The sequence below is a fragment of the Belonocnema kinseyi genome, chromosome 9 (assembly GCF_010883055.1).
Source record: "Belonocnema kinseyi isolate 2016_QV_RU_SX_M_011 chromosome 9, B_treatae_v1, whole genome shotgun sequence".
Classification (NCBI taxonomy): Eukaryota; Metazoa; Arthropoda; class Insecta; order Hymenoptera; family Cynipidae; genus Belonocnema; species Belonocnema kinseyi.
This window is the reverse complement of record NC_046665.1, coordinates 4522588-4539363: the sequence shown is the minus strand read 5'-3', so window position 1 is coordinate 4539363 and position 16776 is coordinate 4522588.

The window sequence follows — 16776 nt, the reverse complement described above, 5'->3', positions numbered from 1 at the left end:
TAAATGATACATCCAAACTTATACAAAGCAGAATTGACTAGTTATCGTATTACACCCTCGGTATGTGATTTGGTTTACTAACGAACTTCCACCATGGCGGTCCATTACTGACAATAAAGGTCAGCTAAGGTCACCGCCATCTTGGACGATCGCACTTAGTTCGTACTACCGTACACAATTTGAATCAATATCTGGCACATCCAAGCCTGTATTCGAAAAGAATAAATTTCACTTGAGTTGTTGGCTAACTGTCCCCATCACCCTGGATATCGACCACGCACTAATTACAACTTGGTGAAGGCGAAATGAAAACACATACCTTTATTTATCTAGCCTAATTATGACGCAACGGTCCCACGTTCAATTAGGGCGTTAAGCCCTAGACAAATTTGCTTAGTCCCTCACGCCAAATACAAAATTCACGCCTAGGCCATAGATTACGCACCTAGATCGACGACTACAATATGAAACAAAACATGTGAAGTCACACTTAAATTTGAGTGTCCTATAGTAGGTAGCCATTTTCACTGCCTCCCCCTCCCTCACTCGCCCTTAGGGGTGAAAAATAAGGATGGAGGTAAAATTTTCAATTTTTTTAAGGGTTTGAGACTAGGGGTTAAAGGTGAAATTTGCACTCTCCCTGCAATTTTTTCCCAAAGGATTCGAATATAGGAGTTTTCGAGGTCGCTGATTCGATCCCCGTACTTATTTTTCATATAGTTTCCATGCCAAAATCCTCGAGACTTCTGACCTATGACAGATCATTGATGTACCCTATGCTCGACCAGGTATAGTTTAGTAAGGAATTTGAAATTGCATTTGAGTTGATTGGTTCACTAATATATTTTTGGAATAATCTTTATATAAAGTTCAATTGTTCCAATAACAAGAAATTAACGACCAATATTTATAGGGAATTGCACTTCCCATCTACAGGTTTGCCGCCAAAGTACCTGTCGGAATGGCGAAGTGCTAGAGATACTAGCAATAATGTGAGGCAAAAGAGGAGTGGGCTCATGATGTGCTTCTGAAAGACACCTCTCTGAAAGAAGCCCTTGTTAGTTGTCACACGATTTTTTCCAGATGAGATAGTAAATCTGGTTTACCAAAGCGGCATTAATCTCTCTATGCACCTCACGATTTGCGGATGAACGTTTAAGCTTTCCAAAAGACAGATGATAAGTCTATGGCATAAGTCTTCCGACATCCTGCTACGGCTTTCTTTGAGCCGCGTTGTTCATACATTTCTTTCCACACAGATTCAACTGCCCGAACAATCCTATCATTTACTATAGCTGTGAGTATCTGATACAGTGTGTTTGGAAAAGTGATTGACCTGTAATTCTTCGGGTCAGCTAAGCTGCTCATTTTTGGCAGGAGTGTTGTGCACCTTTCCACCAACCACTCCGGACCTTCTGGTGGAAGAAGTTTCCTTCTATCCATCAGAATTTGGCAAAATTTTCTTTTCTTCACTCTAAAGTTGTTTCTGTCCTATAAAGATAGACTATTTTTGAGGTAGCCGATAGGTAGCATAAAATACAAGGCACTCCTTATTATTTATAAATTAGGGAACTAAATTCCCCATAATATTTTCTCTGGCTAAATACGTATAATCGGCAATAGTCTGATCGCTGACTCTTAAGAGAAATGCGAGTTAATTATTAAAATGATTTGTATGTAACTTACACAAGAGGGCAGCTGTGTGTTTAGGTTGACAAGTTTTAGCATAAGTACAAATTTGATGAAATTATATTATACTATGAGCTAACCAATCTTTAATCCGTGGAAGGCATACTCCATTCACATACCCTCTATAGGCACACTGGTGCGAATTGGTTTTTTTCCAATGTTAATACTAAATATTTAACATATGGAACATATAATAAACATCTAGCATATATTGCGCACATTTCGCATCTATTTTTAATCTAGTGGGGATAAGCCGCTGCAGTTGTGTCTGAGCAAATGCCAGTAACCTGCAAATTTTTCCGGTGCGATTTTCGCACCAGTGTGCTTTCTACGGGTTTATATATTCCATAATAAATATGATCTATTGCGTTCATGTCAAATAAATCTTTTTGAGAGCATTTTATTTCTTGATAGCATTTTTACATCATATTAGAAACAATTTCTTGTTTATTTGCACTGACAATTGCAGATATTTTCTTCACAAGAGGCCAATAATTATGAATATCAATATGTGAACTACATATGCGTGTGTTAGAGAGTCTCAAGAATTTGTAGTTTATAAGGATTTCATGCAAAATAGCTTTCGGTACTGAAATCAAGTCCTGCATGTTTCTACAGTCAATCTTACGACTCCCGTGAAAGATGTTTCTTCGACGATACATTAGGAAATCAGGCGGGTCTGATTCAGTTGACTGTGATATTTTCGGGTTTTTGGAGATTTCATAAAAACTTTTACGGATCTGACAATCTCGCGGCGGATGGCTGGTAACTATTGTGGCGGACAGTGCCAAATAATATTAATGAAGCGGCCGCGGTCTAAACCCGTTAACTGACATTTTTTTCAAAATTGATTTTTTTGTGCTTTCTGGAACATTTTTTATATGCAGTTAATATCCCGCAAACGAAACGTCAAAATTCCTTTTAATTTATTTAAAAATGGATTTTCGAAAATCGAGTTTTGGTATCTAGAGCGTAGGTCCGCGGCAAACACCTCTTAACATGTGTCGCTTGAATGTCGAAAACCGAAAGTTGGCGCGCGCTGCCGTCGGTGGAAGTTTTTCGATCCGATCTGACTATCGCTCGAATGTCGAAAACCGAACTGAAACACACGCTATCGTTAGTTCGAATTTTTTGATTCGATCGGATCCTCCCTCTAATGCCGAAACTGAAATTCGACGCGCGCTGTCGTCGGTTCAAATTTTTTTATTCGATTGGCTCGTCGCTCGAATGTCGAAAACCAAACTTCGACGCACGCTGTCGTCGGATCGAATTTTTCGATTCGATCGGACCATCGCTCGAATGTCGAAAACCGAAATTCGACGCGCGCTGTCGTCGGATCGAATTTTTCGATTTGATCGGCCCGTTCATCAAAGGTCGAAATTCGCACATGATTGTGCCTAGATGTGCCTCAGATTGAATCGGCGATTCACTTTTTTACATATTTTATTTCAATTAGGCGACGATAGTCTATGAATACACTGAAACAAGCCGTTAGTTCCCATAAATAAATTAATCAGAAATGAAAATGTGAAAATAGTTTAAAGAATTATTAAACGCACTTCCTCTTTATTTGAATAACGTTTGCAATTCGAAAAAATGCATATGCCTGCAAAATACATCTCAATTAAAAAGTGCGTATTCATAAAGCAATCCTACGAATGTAAATAAATAATAAATCCCCTTAGCGAAATTAATTTTTTGTTTTCTAATGATTATTGGAAATACTCTCTTACTGTTCCAGATTTAGACGGTCTAATATTTATTGCAGGAATTTTAATTCTTCATACATATCTGAAACATTCAAACGATAAAGGCGTTTTAAAATTTGAAACGAAAAGCAATGACAAATGTTTAAATATTATTTTTGACTCGCAAAAATAGTGTACTACGCACGCTTATAACATGTTCGTTATTTTAGTAGCCTACTTATCAAATTAAAACACATATATGCTTTTCAAAGTACTATACAATTTAATAAATAATAATGACAATTTCAAATAAATTTTAAAATAGTTGCACTAGTGTGAATGTAATTTTAATATTAGTCAGCGACTTGTTTAATTTATATTATTTATAATTTTTGTAGTTATTTATCACGAAATTTCTTAAGACCTTAAACTTAAGAGCACAATATAGTACGTGGCAACCCTGTTGACTTTACGTAAAAAATCACTAGTCAATAAAATGACGTCCGACAAAGAACATTTGAGATACTGCATTTCCTTTGCATTCTCAATGAAAAAACGAAGCTGAGGCGACCGAAAATAATCACTATTTAAAAGGCACTGTCACTCCGCTATCGAACCAAAATAATACTAAGGTAATAAATATTATACATACTATAAATAATAAAGATTGTTACTCCTTGAAAATGTATTATCAACACTCTAGAGTATTAAGTACTAAACTAAAAAAGCAAGAACTTTCGATGAATTATATACGCACGATATTCAAAAGTTGGATCTACCGGGCAACCTAGTAATCCTGCTGCAGAATTTTCCCTCTAATAGACTACGCACAACATACTGACTGCTGCACAGACTCATTTATTCTATCATCTAGCGGGCCAACAAACAAAGTCGCGAATAGAGGATGCAGGAATAGCTCAAAAAGCGCTGGAATTTAAAAACCCCAAATATCGGATACAAAGTGTAAATAAGGAGGCCCACTTCGTGGGTTTCATACTAACATATTTATAAGCATAATTTAAAGATGATAGAGGGCGCAATTGATGAAATAAAAAAGATGCGTAAATAACGTTTTGGCAAAAAAATTATACATACAAAAATACAAATGCATTCATCACAAAATTCAACACTCTTACAAAGTCAATGAAATACTTTGAGTCCGTTCAGCGTCGAATAAAGTAATAATTAAAATATAATAATGTATTAAGATTATGTTAAATAAAATATACTAATTAAATAGATAAAAAAGGAAGGTTGTGATCAGTTGTTATAAGACGTATATACTTTTGAGTTCGGGATCTTTTTCCCAGCTCTTCAAATACTTCCTTAGAAATGTATCCCACTTTTCCATATTTGCTTGCAAAAATCTATTATGCCTGTCTATTTTCTACAAAAATAATAAATAAAGAAAGTAGATGAAGCCCACAAGTAGCCAATTTAACATTATCAGTAGTCCAAATGGCGATTAATAGCCGCGGTAAGGTTTGAGTTGCCAAAAAGTAGATCGAAGTAGCCCAATCGGCTATTAATAGTCCAATCTCGCGACCCTGCTACAAGGTTCGAATTTAGGACCTACGCAATGTACTGTACTATTTAACGCTGTCATAAATTCCAGCCTAAAAAAGATGCTGCAAAAGAAGTCACTATAGAGCGTGTTTACTCAATACGTGATCTAGGATTGGAGTATAGGTTTAAATTTTTATTTAAAGAACACGTAGAAATAATTGTATATGCAGCAAACAAAATGTTAGGTTTCAATTTAACATTCTGTAAAGACTTCGAAAATAAAGAAACCCTTATAGTGTTCTTCAAGGGTTTCGATAGGTCCAAACTGGAGTACGCAGCACAAGTCTGGCTCGCGTTTAATCAAAATAAAATTGATGCTTTGGAAAATGCACACCAGCGTTTTTTTTTAATTCTTTGCATTCAAGGTCAATGGCACTTAACGCCACGAGGTAGCGATTACAAGGCTTTATGTAACAGATTTAAAGCATATACTATCCGGGAAAGACATCTTCTACTTTCATTAATTTTTATATTCAAGCTAATTCGAGGTGTTATTGACTGTCCTGAACTATTGCATCAATGAAACTTTATAATCCCTCAAAAAGTCCAAGATAATATGAATTATTATATGTATTTAATGTAGAATGTGCAATCTTCTAAACAATCTCTGTAAAGTGGCCATTCTCGAAGTAAACCTGTGTGAAATATCTCTTGAAGTGTCCAAAATTAAAACGATATATAATATTTTTTCTACAATTCATTATTGCATTGTCGGTCAAAGAATGGTTTGATTTGGTGTTTCCAAATGTTTACATCATTATGTACCGAATTTGATTTAATATTTTTAATGAAATTAAGTTATAGAATAAGGACTTACGACAAGACACCACTGTTGATTGATAATGATTATGTAACCCTCTAATTGGTCTATGTACTGTTGGGTTATCGCTTAATAAATCAAATCAAATATCATATATATCTTCTGGGGTTCGTCTCTTCTCATTTTGAGTTTGTCGTAAACAATCGTCAATACTAAATTTGTCAAATGATTTATTCCATCAAACTTATTATTTTTCAAGCATTTTTGCTCGTTACCACCTAAGCATATTTTGAATGGCATAATTGATAAAAATAAAAACAGAAATAATTGGCTTAAAGTATATATTAGCGATTTTTTAAATTGATTCTCTTTCATGCAAAGAATTGTCGATCCTTACAACAGTTTGGACAAGGTTTATTACGGAGGTAATGCCGAGGAGGGAAATGAGAATTGGACAACCGAGAAGAAAGGTAAACGCAGTAAAACGAGTCGTGACTGAAGTAAAAATAAAAGGTAGTTTATTAGAAACCTACACTTGGGCCGTAGTCGTGACCGGCTGAAAAACACTGGCGTGCGAATCGGTTCAGGAACCGTCCGGATCGTTGGTAACTCCAGCGGTAGGTCGACGAAAACGGGGCAGCTTCCGCAGGAACTCGTGACCTCGAGAAGAAGGGATAATCCAAGGAGGAGAGTTCACGTGTAGTAAACGACATCACAAGGCAACGACACTAACACCGAGATCACCCGGGAGACGAGAGGTAGTTTCCCAGTTACTGCTAATACCGATCAAGCAAGAGTGATGACGGGACGTTGCGTCGCCCGCGACTTCGGGTCCCATTGGGGGATTCCGGTTCCTCTCGGATGCGGCCCGGCAACCCTTTCGTGCAGGGCCGTGTCCGAGTTTCCTTAGGTTGATAACAATCATGTCACACCCCCCTCTCGCAGGGGTTTGGGTGTATTACTGAAATTTGGTTGAATTCTGATTCTAATTCCAGTACTGTCTGGGAGTAAATATGTAGATGTATCTCTTAAGTGATTGTTTGTTTCTGTTTTTTTTTCGAGGTTGTTGTTGTTGATGTCCGGCAGTGTAATGTTTAATAAATCTGGAATATTATGTTTATTTGTTCCTAACCTCCTTTAGTATATGTTTGTCCGTCCTTGTTTGGAGTCGTGTAATTTTGTCTGAATCTAAATGGTCGGTCGTTGCAGAAGGAGTCGTGTATTATGTAAATTTGTGTCGGTATTAGTCCGTTACAGAATTAGCATTTATATTTTTCAAAGTTTTCTCTAATGTTATTTTTTAGATGTGAGATGTTTTCGGATATTTTTCTTTTCCAGATTTCTTCCATGTCTCCCGGTTTCCTGTAACATGTGTGAAAAAAAAAGAAATTTTGTTTGGGGTTGTTATTTATTTCGGTTTTGTTATGACTGAACGTTTTTATTTTATTACAACCTCTTATAAATACATCATAAAAATTTTTAAACTAGTGATTTTAATGTAAGGGTTAGTAGGTTTTGATATAGGGTTAAGGATTTGATCAGGCATGGCGTCGAGAGTAACGTTTTTTGGTTTAGTCCTTCTTTGTTTTATTTTCTGCTTCCTTTCTTTTTAGTCCTAATATGAATGTCTGCATTTCCTTGTTCCTTTCTTCTTTATATTTGCGCCATTGCTCGGTGGTTTCTATTTGTTCTTCGAATATTTGGGACTCCTTTCTATCCTCCTCTTCTGCGTGCCTTCTTGCGTTTTCCTTCATGATTTTTTCTGTGGCTTTCCAGAATTGCCCTTTTTCCTGTTCCAGTTTTTTCTCTTTCTCTTTTAACTTTTCCTCTTCTATAAGTTCCTAAAGTTGTTTGTTATAATCTTCTTTTAGTTTTATGCTTTGCTGGTAGGCTTTTCGTTCGAAGTTTAGAGTCAGTTTCCAGTTTTTTTTTTTTAGTTCGTAGATTTGTTCGGGTTTCTGTATGGGTAGTTTATTTCTCCTCCGACGGCTCCCTCCTCGTCCGTTTCATTTTCTGAGTACTCCTCCAGTTGTGTCGGACGGGCTTCTTTGTTGGTTACTTTTAAGCTTTGCCTGATCTGGCGGTGCGGATTATATTTTAGGTCTTTTTTGGGTATGCCCGACCTTCTTTGCTGCATAAATTTTATGGCTGCGCAGATATGGTGGTGTTCGAAGATTGTTGTTTCGTACATGCTATTTTGGCAGTAGGTGCATTTGTTTCTTCGGTCCATTGTCTGAAAGGTAAATTTCCGTACTGTCTAATTTTGTTCTTAATATCTAGTCAGTCTGGTCAGTTGGGAGTTAATTGAGTCGGTTTGTATTCTCTATGTTATTGACCAATTGCCAGTTACCATTTAAAGTAAAACTATATTAATCTAAGTTTCTTCGTATTTCTAATGCCTATCAATTCTTATCTATCTAATTGTTTCTAATTTGAAATCGTTTATGTTCCATTCTCCTATGCTTTTGCCTTTAGTATTTTTTAATTCATAAATGGTTGGGGAGATTTTCTTTTTTATTATAAACGGACCTTCGGACTTATCATAAAGCTTGCCTGCTTTATTATCTGCCTTATTTGATAATTTGGTTACTTTTTAAAGACCTTGTCGCCTATTCTAAATTCTAACGGTCTTCTTCTTAAATTATAACTACTCACTTGTTTTTATTTGCTACTTCCAAATTTTTCTGGACATCTTCCTTTATTATTTGTAATCTTCTTAGTCTATCTGTCCATTTGTCTATGCTTTGAAATTTAATTTCGCTATCGCTTTCTAAATTTTTCTTTATGGACTGGAGTGGTTCCAATTCGCGACCTAAGTTCAGGAATGCAGGGGTGAATCTGTTGACAAGTTTTTGCTAGTATTAATCGCGAACTGCAAATCATCTATATGTTCATCCAAGGTGGAATGGTCGTTATCTAGGTAGGTTTTAATAATTTGTTTGATTGTCCTATTGTAACGCTCGGTTGGATTGGCTTGGGGGCTATATTTAGGGGTTTTAGTATGCCTAATAGCGAATTTCTCGGTTAATTCTCTAAGTGTTTTATTTACTAATTCGGTGCCGTTGTCAGTGTGGAGAATCCGCAGTGTTCCCGAACGCGAAATGACAAGTTTGTGGAATTCTGACTCCATTGTACTTCCGTTTTCTTTTCTATTTGCGATTATTTCGATCCATTTTGTAAAAAGGTTTACAAACACCACGGTTCTTCGATTACCCTTTTTCCCATAAATCCTATCTTACTTTAGTTACTTGGTTTTATTCTTTGACAAGTGTGGCAATTTTTTACGTATTTGATCACGCCCGAATATACCCCTGGCCAGAAGTAATGTTCGGAAATTTTCGCGTAAGTTTTCTCTGAGCCTAAATGTCCTGCCTGGATTTCGTCGTGATTTTCCTGTAAAACTTAAGCTCTAAGTTTTTTGGGTACGACGAATTTCCAGGGGTTTGAGTCTGATAATTGAGTAGATTTTAATGAACCAGTTCTGTAAAAATAGAGTTGCGAATCTCTGATTCGCCATTTTTCGTGTTCTTCCGGTCTTTTTGTCACTTGTCTAATTTTTGTTGAGTACCAGTCGTCAATTTTGTCACCTAAGCCTGTTTTAGGTTTTTCGGTACTACACGCTAATGCGAACGCGATTGCTTTAGGCCATTCTCCTGATGTTGACAGAGCATCAGGGACAACATTTGAACTACCTTTACGATATATGACTTCGCAGTCATATTCTAGTGATTCTAGTGCCCATCTGGCTAATCTGCCAGTTAGATTTCTTGGGTTACGGAGCCACTTTAATGCTAAGTGGTCCGTTATTACTTTAAAGCTGTAGCCTTCTAAGTATGGCCTAAATTTTCGTATGGCCCAAACTACCGCTAGGCATTCATTTTCAGATGCTCAGTATCGAGATTCTGCTCCGTTTAGGCTTCTGCTCGCGTATGCTATTACGTCATTTATGCCGTCAATCGTTTGAGGAAGTACGGAAAGCCTCATCTTGTTCTAATCCCCAATCCCATTGTTTATCTTTTTTAAGTAATCTGTTCATCGGTTCTATTGTTGCGGCAAAGTGTAGGATAAATTTTCTATACCAACTTTTGAACTTTCTTCTAATGGAATTTGTAAATAAGCCAATTTTAAATCGATTTTTCAAATGAATTTTGCTGATCTTAAAGTGTCCAATATTTTTGGCATGAGTGGGATTGAGTAGAGGTTTTTTTTTTGTAATATTATTAACCTTTCTGAAGTCTAGACAGAATCTATAATCTTTACCCGGTTTTTTTTTGTCATCAGTATGGGCTTTGTGCAATCGGAATTAGATGGTGCGATTATATCTTGTTCTAGTAATTTGTCTACTGTTTCGTAAATTATTTCTTTTATTTTGGGGCTCACGTGGTAATATCGCTGTTTAATGAAATCGTGGCCTTGAACTTCAATTTTGTATTTCGCGAGATGAGTTGCCCTGTGTTCTTTTCCCGAGTCGATTTTAATTTTATCTTCAAGGAGTTTTTCTAATTGTGATTGTTGGCTTTCGTTAAGCTCAACAATGCCTTCACAAACTTAAGCTGAATCATTAGCTTGTTTGTGGATTTTTCCTAAGCTATCGGTAATATTATATAACTTAATTGCTTCATTAAAAAAAAACCCCCATTGATTTCTATTATCGCTGTCTAATATCTCATTGGCTTTTTGAGATTCAGTTTTTAGTTCTTTTCGATATGTAACTTTATTATTTTTTCAAAGATTACAATCGCTATTTTTATATTCGTTGTCGTATTTGCTATTATAATAAATTTTCCCTGAATTGTTTTTCATAACTTTTTTCCTATTCCATGTTTGCCTGAATTAATTGAGTCTTTTGTGCTTGAGTCGTCGCTAGTGTCATAGGTGGGGATGCTCTCGAGGGGTTGGAATTTGTTGCTCGTGGGGATGCTAATTAGGCTAGGAATATCTTTTGTAGGATTTGTTACTGGGTTTTGGGAATTTTTGCTAATATCAGTCCTTTCAGTTTTCTTATTTTCTTTTCCTACAGTGTCAGGTTTATTTTTGGCTTTGACCTCGGTTATTGGGATGGGTAGTGCGTTTGAATGAGCTTCCATAGAATAGCGGGTGGGGGGACTCCCTGGTAGCCACAAAGTTTCTGAGTCATAATCGAGAGTTATCCGTAGGGTTTTTATCATGTCCATACCTAAAATGTCTACGGAGTTTAACTTTGGGACTAACCTGAACATAGTGAGCTTTGTGTATTTACCGATTTTAATTGGATTTACCACTTGCCCAATTATATCAACCGTTTCACCGTTCGCAACCATTAATTTTTGCGAGACTGGTTTAAAAATTGAATAACTGGAATTCTGAATTCTTTCCAGAAATTCCTTGTCAGCGTACGAATGTGTGGCACCTGTATCAACTAAAATTCTAAATTCGCATTCTCTTTTAAATTACCTATTAGAACGCTCTTGTTAGAATTATTAGCCGGTTTTTGGTTTTTATTTCCGTAGTTTGGTTTTTGGGAATATTGTTTATCATAATTTTCTGAATTATTTCCCGCTTTTTCTGTTGGGAATTCGATCATTGGGCTGTTTTGACCTTCAGTTGGACCTATTGTTATTTGCTTAAACGCTGGTAACATTTGGTTGTAAGTGTTACGTCCTACGAGATATAACTTACCTTGTTCTTTATTTTATTCCAAGTGGTTCCTCGTTTTAGAATCTAATATTAAATAAACTAGAGAACTGGGATGAGGATAACTACCAGATACACCAAATAAATCAAATATGTTACAATATAAAAAATGATGAATATTTATTTGAGTGTTAATAGAATTTTAATATAAAGATCAGATATGATCAACGTTTCCTGATAAATCTCCGAATTGCTTGAAATCATTTGATTCCTTGGTTTACTTACAAGTTGCCTTTTGTAAAGAGTGGATGATTCGCCCTTTCGTTCCTTGAATCGAAAGTGCCCGTCCTTCTGTTGGCACCCTGTATGGGTATCTGGGCTGCGTTGTCCCTTTGTGGCAGGTGTGGTCGACTTGGAGTTCCACACAGAAGCTATTCTTCGTAGATTTGTAGATTTAAATGGTTGACGGGCCAACATTGCTGGACCGGAGTTTAGGGTTTTTGAAGACTCTTTATACTATGGATTTGTCTAACTGAGACTGAACTGAGACTGAACCGAGACTGGGGTAAAGACTGACGCTGGAGTATAATCGGCTAAACTGAAACTGGAACTAAACTGATTTCTGCTTCCGAATCCGTTGTATTTATTCACAAGCTCCCTTCTTAGATTTCCATAGGGGTGAGTGGTTTTAGAAGTAGGGATTCTTCTTGGTTCCAATCAGCGTTGTCAATCAATTAGGTAGAAGAGTGGTAAGACCCTAATTGTCCAATGGGCGTTGAGAATTATGTAAATGCCCATATATGGAGGATGTCGCAGTAACCATAATGCCTTGTATCCCTTCCAAATTACCATGGGGGTAATGAATGAGATAGCCAATCAGTGATTAGGAATCTTGATGTGCCCAAATATGGAGAATGGCGCAGTTACCAAAATATATGGTTTCCCTTCCTAGGTGTCCAAGGGTAAGCTATTATGATGCGTAGAAGAGCGTAAGGTTTGCGTGTGTCCTTTTGGTTGTGTGTGAACAGCTCACCCTCCTATAGCTGTCATCTTTATTAAGCTGTTTATTGCTTTTAGATCTAAGATGCTGGTCTCCGTTATAGAAATATGTAGGTCAGAATGACTAAAAGATGTACATTTGGTGTAGGTACGAGCATTTTTTTAACGTATGGGACTAAAAATCTTGTTCGTTTTCAGTCTTGGCTTGCTGATTAATTTATGGCTTTTCAGTTAGTGTATAGTCTGCTGGTTTTGTTAGCTATGCGAATATTTATGTGTATCGCTTATTTTTGTTTACTGCGATGTGTACGTACTTATAGGTACCAGCATATTTTGAGCGTATAAGATTGAAAATGCAGCTGCCTTTTCTGGTTTCCTTGTCAATTAATTTATTGCTTTTTAATTAACGTGTGCCTGTTTTTTGTGCAAAATATGATGCGTAGATTTTCTTGTGCCGTTGGGTTAACCTTACACTGTTACATCGTTTCTTTACAAATCTGATCTTACAAATGATTTTAACAATACTAGGTTTTGTTTACAATAATAATTGGATGTTGAATATAATCCTTTAACTTGTTGAGTTATTATTAAATATAAATGTTATGTAATTATGATCCATTGTTTATAATTATTTATTATTATTATAAAAGTCGCAGGACGTGGCATAAGGATTGAATAGGTATTTTGGTCTATTGTTTGTGAATCTGGGTTGGAAGTTTGGTTGAAATCTAGGTTGCACATTTGACTAAAAACCAGGTGGGAATCTAGGTCTGAAATTAGGTCTGTAATTTTGTTGGGATTAGTTTGGGAAAGGAAGAAATGAAAATCCGAATTGTGAAAATGGAAATCGATTTCTGTTTTGTTTTTTACTCGGATTATTTTGGTTTCCGTTTTGGTTATCCTTTTCACCATTTTTATTTTCCCTTAAATTTTTATCAATATTCAGATTGTTTTTATCCCCGTTACCATTATTACGCTTTTGTTCGCTTTTACCCTCAATTTTTGGTTCTGTTATCTCTAAAACTTGCCCTCTAACTTTCGACTTGGCTAGCTCCGTTTCCCATTCTTTGCATGAATCTTTAAATTGTTCAAAAGTATCAAAATCGTTCCTTTTTATGTACATTTTATATTCTATTCTTAGGTTTTCGTAAGCTCTACGCAATTCCCACTCGCGGTTTTTTCTAGGGTACAATTTTGTGAATAATTTTCTAATTTCAGTCAGGTAATAGTGTATGTCTTGGTTTCGTTTTTGGTTACAAAATTTAATTTTTTCTTATTTCCTCTGAAAATCGTTCATCGATGTAAACATTTTTAATGTCCTCGTAAAAATCTGCCAAATGTCTCCAGGAATTTTTATTTATTTCGCACCAATATTTTGCATCATCTATTAGTAGTGCGTCCAAATTTTCAAGAATATCGCGGTCGTTTACTTTGTATCCCCTTTGAAATCTTTTTAATTTTTCCAAAAAATGCGCGGGACTGTCATCTTTATTGTTCCTAATTTAATGGGCCAGTTACTCATGATTTGGAACGGTGTTTGAATCATGCCGAAGGGAAAATACGTGACTGGAATTGTTTCATTATTTAGTTGATTTCGGATTCATTGTCTGTGTCTGGGTTATTTATGTGAATTCAAGAAGTCTGTTTGATCTGTTAATTGTTGTCGGGAGTCTACGTCATTTGTTTTGGTTTGAGTTAATTCTGTCCCGTAATGGTTCACTGTCATCGGAGTCTTATGTTTTTAAATTATTATCTTTTAACCTGCTACGGGTTTTTATGTTATTGTATGAAATTTGTCGATGTTCAATATATGTCAATTTTCTTTTAAATTGAATTAAACGAAATTTCTGTTACGAGATTCATTTATATTTTTCCTGACATTTGGTTCAATTATTTTCTCTGTAAGTTCAAAAGAGTCTCTTTCTAGAATGAACTATGTGTTATTTTCCAAGAATGAATCGCGTTCGTACGTCTCGCTATTTGTTTGTCTTGGGTTATTTATTGGATTTGACGCATTTATCCAGGGAAGATTTCCGTTATCCCAATAGAATGTATTGTTTTCCAATTCAAAGATTCTGTTGGGTTGAGTATTTGGAGTTGATCTGTCTTGGTTTGTCCTATTATTCCTACCGTGTGTTTCCGTGTTTTTTCGTGTAAGCCGTTTTTTGAGTTGCAAGTGCAGCGGCTTCTTCCAAGTTCAAGTTGTCGTGGTCGTTCTCCATAATTGTGTGTTTCGACATTGTTATTTTAATTTTTCCCGATCTTAATTTCATTAGTTTTTATTTTGATCCTAAATTTGTCTTATTGGGACATCCTATATAATGTTTCGTTGTGGCATAACACTTTAAGATTTTAATTTGATTTTGGGAATTTTAATCAAAGCTTTAATTGGGTATTATATTGTTCGGGAGTTCGAAAATGTGTTTATTTTTCTCTCTGATTATTTGTTTTAAAAGTACGTCGCGTGACCTTGTCGTGGATAAAGGACGCTTGTTGCGTGTGGTTGGTGTATCGTAACCGCGCTGCGCATTCTCGCCTTACCGGGCGGTTGTGATTTTCGGAAACGGTGAAAATCTATGCTTTTTGAGGCACCCTGGTTGAATGGAAGATTTGATTTTTCAAGTAAAAACACAAAAAAAATGCTAATTTTGTTTAGTAAATTTTGGTTAGCTTTTTCATAATTTGACACCCTATATTAGGTTTCTCTAAGAGGTTTCTAGATTTTGTTTTGAATTCGATAAGTATATTTGAATTTATTTTAGGTTGTCGAATTCCAAAATATTATCATTTTCTTTATACGGCTCTTTGTTGACGAAATACGTCCCGTGACCTTGTCGCGAGTCATGGGGGTACAGATGGCGTGTTTATGCCTGTTATCGCGTTAAAATGTTTTGCTGTGGTTGTCGATTAAAATTTTCGGCAACATTTACAAAACTACCACTTTTCTTCATTTAAATTTATTTTTTTTTTATTTCGTTTCGATTTTTCATCATGCCAGAGCCTGACTTTTCAGAGCCGGAAGTTGTACCAGAAAATTGTATATAATTCCCATAAATGTATATCATTATAATTCGTAACTTGCATTAGTGTTAAAAAAGACGAAGTTTCATTCTCCCGTTTAAAAAAATGCGCAATCTTAAAAAAAATGTTGTTATCAAACGTTTTATTGCCACTTTTGTCATTTTTCCATAAACTGTATTTTCTCATTTCCAATGTTTTCTTTATGATTTAAACTTTACATATACGGTCTACTGAGCAGCCTTACATACATGCATACATAATTTAGAAGTTAAAAAACATTGGAAATGAGAAAATTCAGTTTATCGATATAAAATTTTAACGAACGATATATATAACCACCTATCTCATGGTCGCGAGACGTGGTTGTGGCTGAAATTTTACCGCGATTTCGCTGGGATCGGGTACAGTTTTTCAGATTAGCACCCGCTCCCGGCGAAATCCTGCTAGAACAAGCTGGAAACAGAAAGAGAGGTGACACTAAGACCAACCGCATCAGGCAGCATATTGTTGAGAGAATACGGATACTATCTGACGCAAAGAGAAGTCTAAAGCGGAGGGAGAGGTGGGTCAGAGAAAATAAACAGTTTCTCTTTGACCCATCTCGACTCTTCCAAGACCCTCCAGTTACTGTCGACAACCCGCCCAAACCAGAGGAGGTCGAAGTATTTTGGAGAGAAGTCTACGAAGTGCAGCATAGACTGGACGAAGACTCAGAAAATATAAATAGCTTCAAGGAGCTGTGTGATGCACTCATAACATCTGATTAAGAATGCGCACCCATCACTACCGAGGAGGTGAAAAAAGTATTATGAGGGATGAAGAACTATTCCTCTCCGGGATCAGATTGTATCAAGGCCTTCTGGTGGAAGAAGTTTCCTCCAACTCATCAGCATGAGATGCCTCGGTATATTATCTGAGTACACGATTAATTTGGTATAGAGAGGTTATTTATTGACCGTCTAAATATTTAACAGGCGCGTGTGACTCTCCAACGCATACTAACTTAACTCATTCATCCTCAGTGGTACCCATGACCTATATATATATATAATTCAAAATTTGTCGTAAGGACAACTGCAGGATTTCGCCGGGAGCGGGTGCTATTCTGAAAAATTGCACCCGCTCCCAGCGAAATCGCGGTAAAATTTCAGCCACAACCACGTCTCACAACCGTGAGATAGGTGGCTACAGTCTGTAAAGGAATCAATACGACGATCCAGCAAAAGCCTCGTACACCCTAAGAACATGGAGCGACCCAAGGACAACCGCCTTCTGCATTTTTCCCGCAAGTGTTCTAGCATATTGTTGACACGCAGGGCTGCCTTTTAGGCCATTAGAAAGTGAAAGCTTGGCACCTCCAAGAGTGCCGATGATAAGGACGATCAATTTAACAGAATATTCCGGGTACAATCGTTGCAACTCCCTTATAAGGTCTCGATA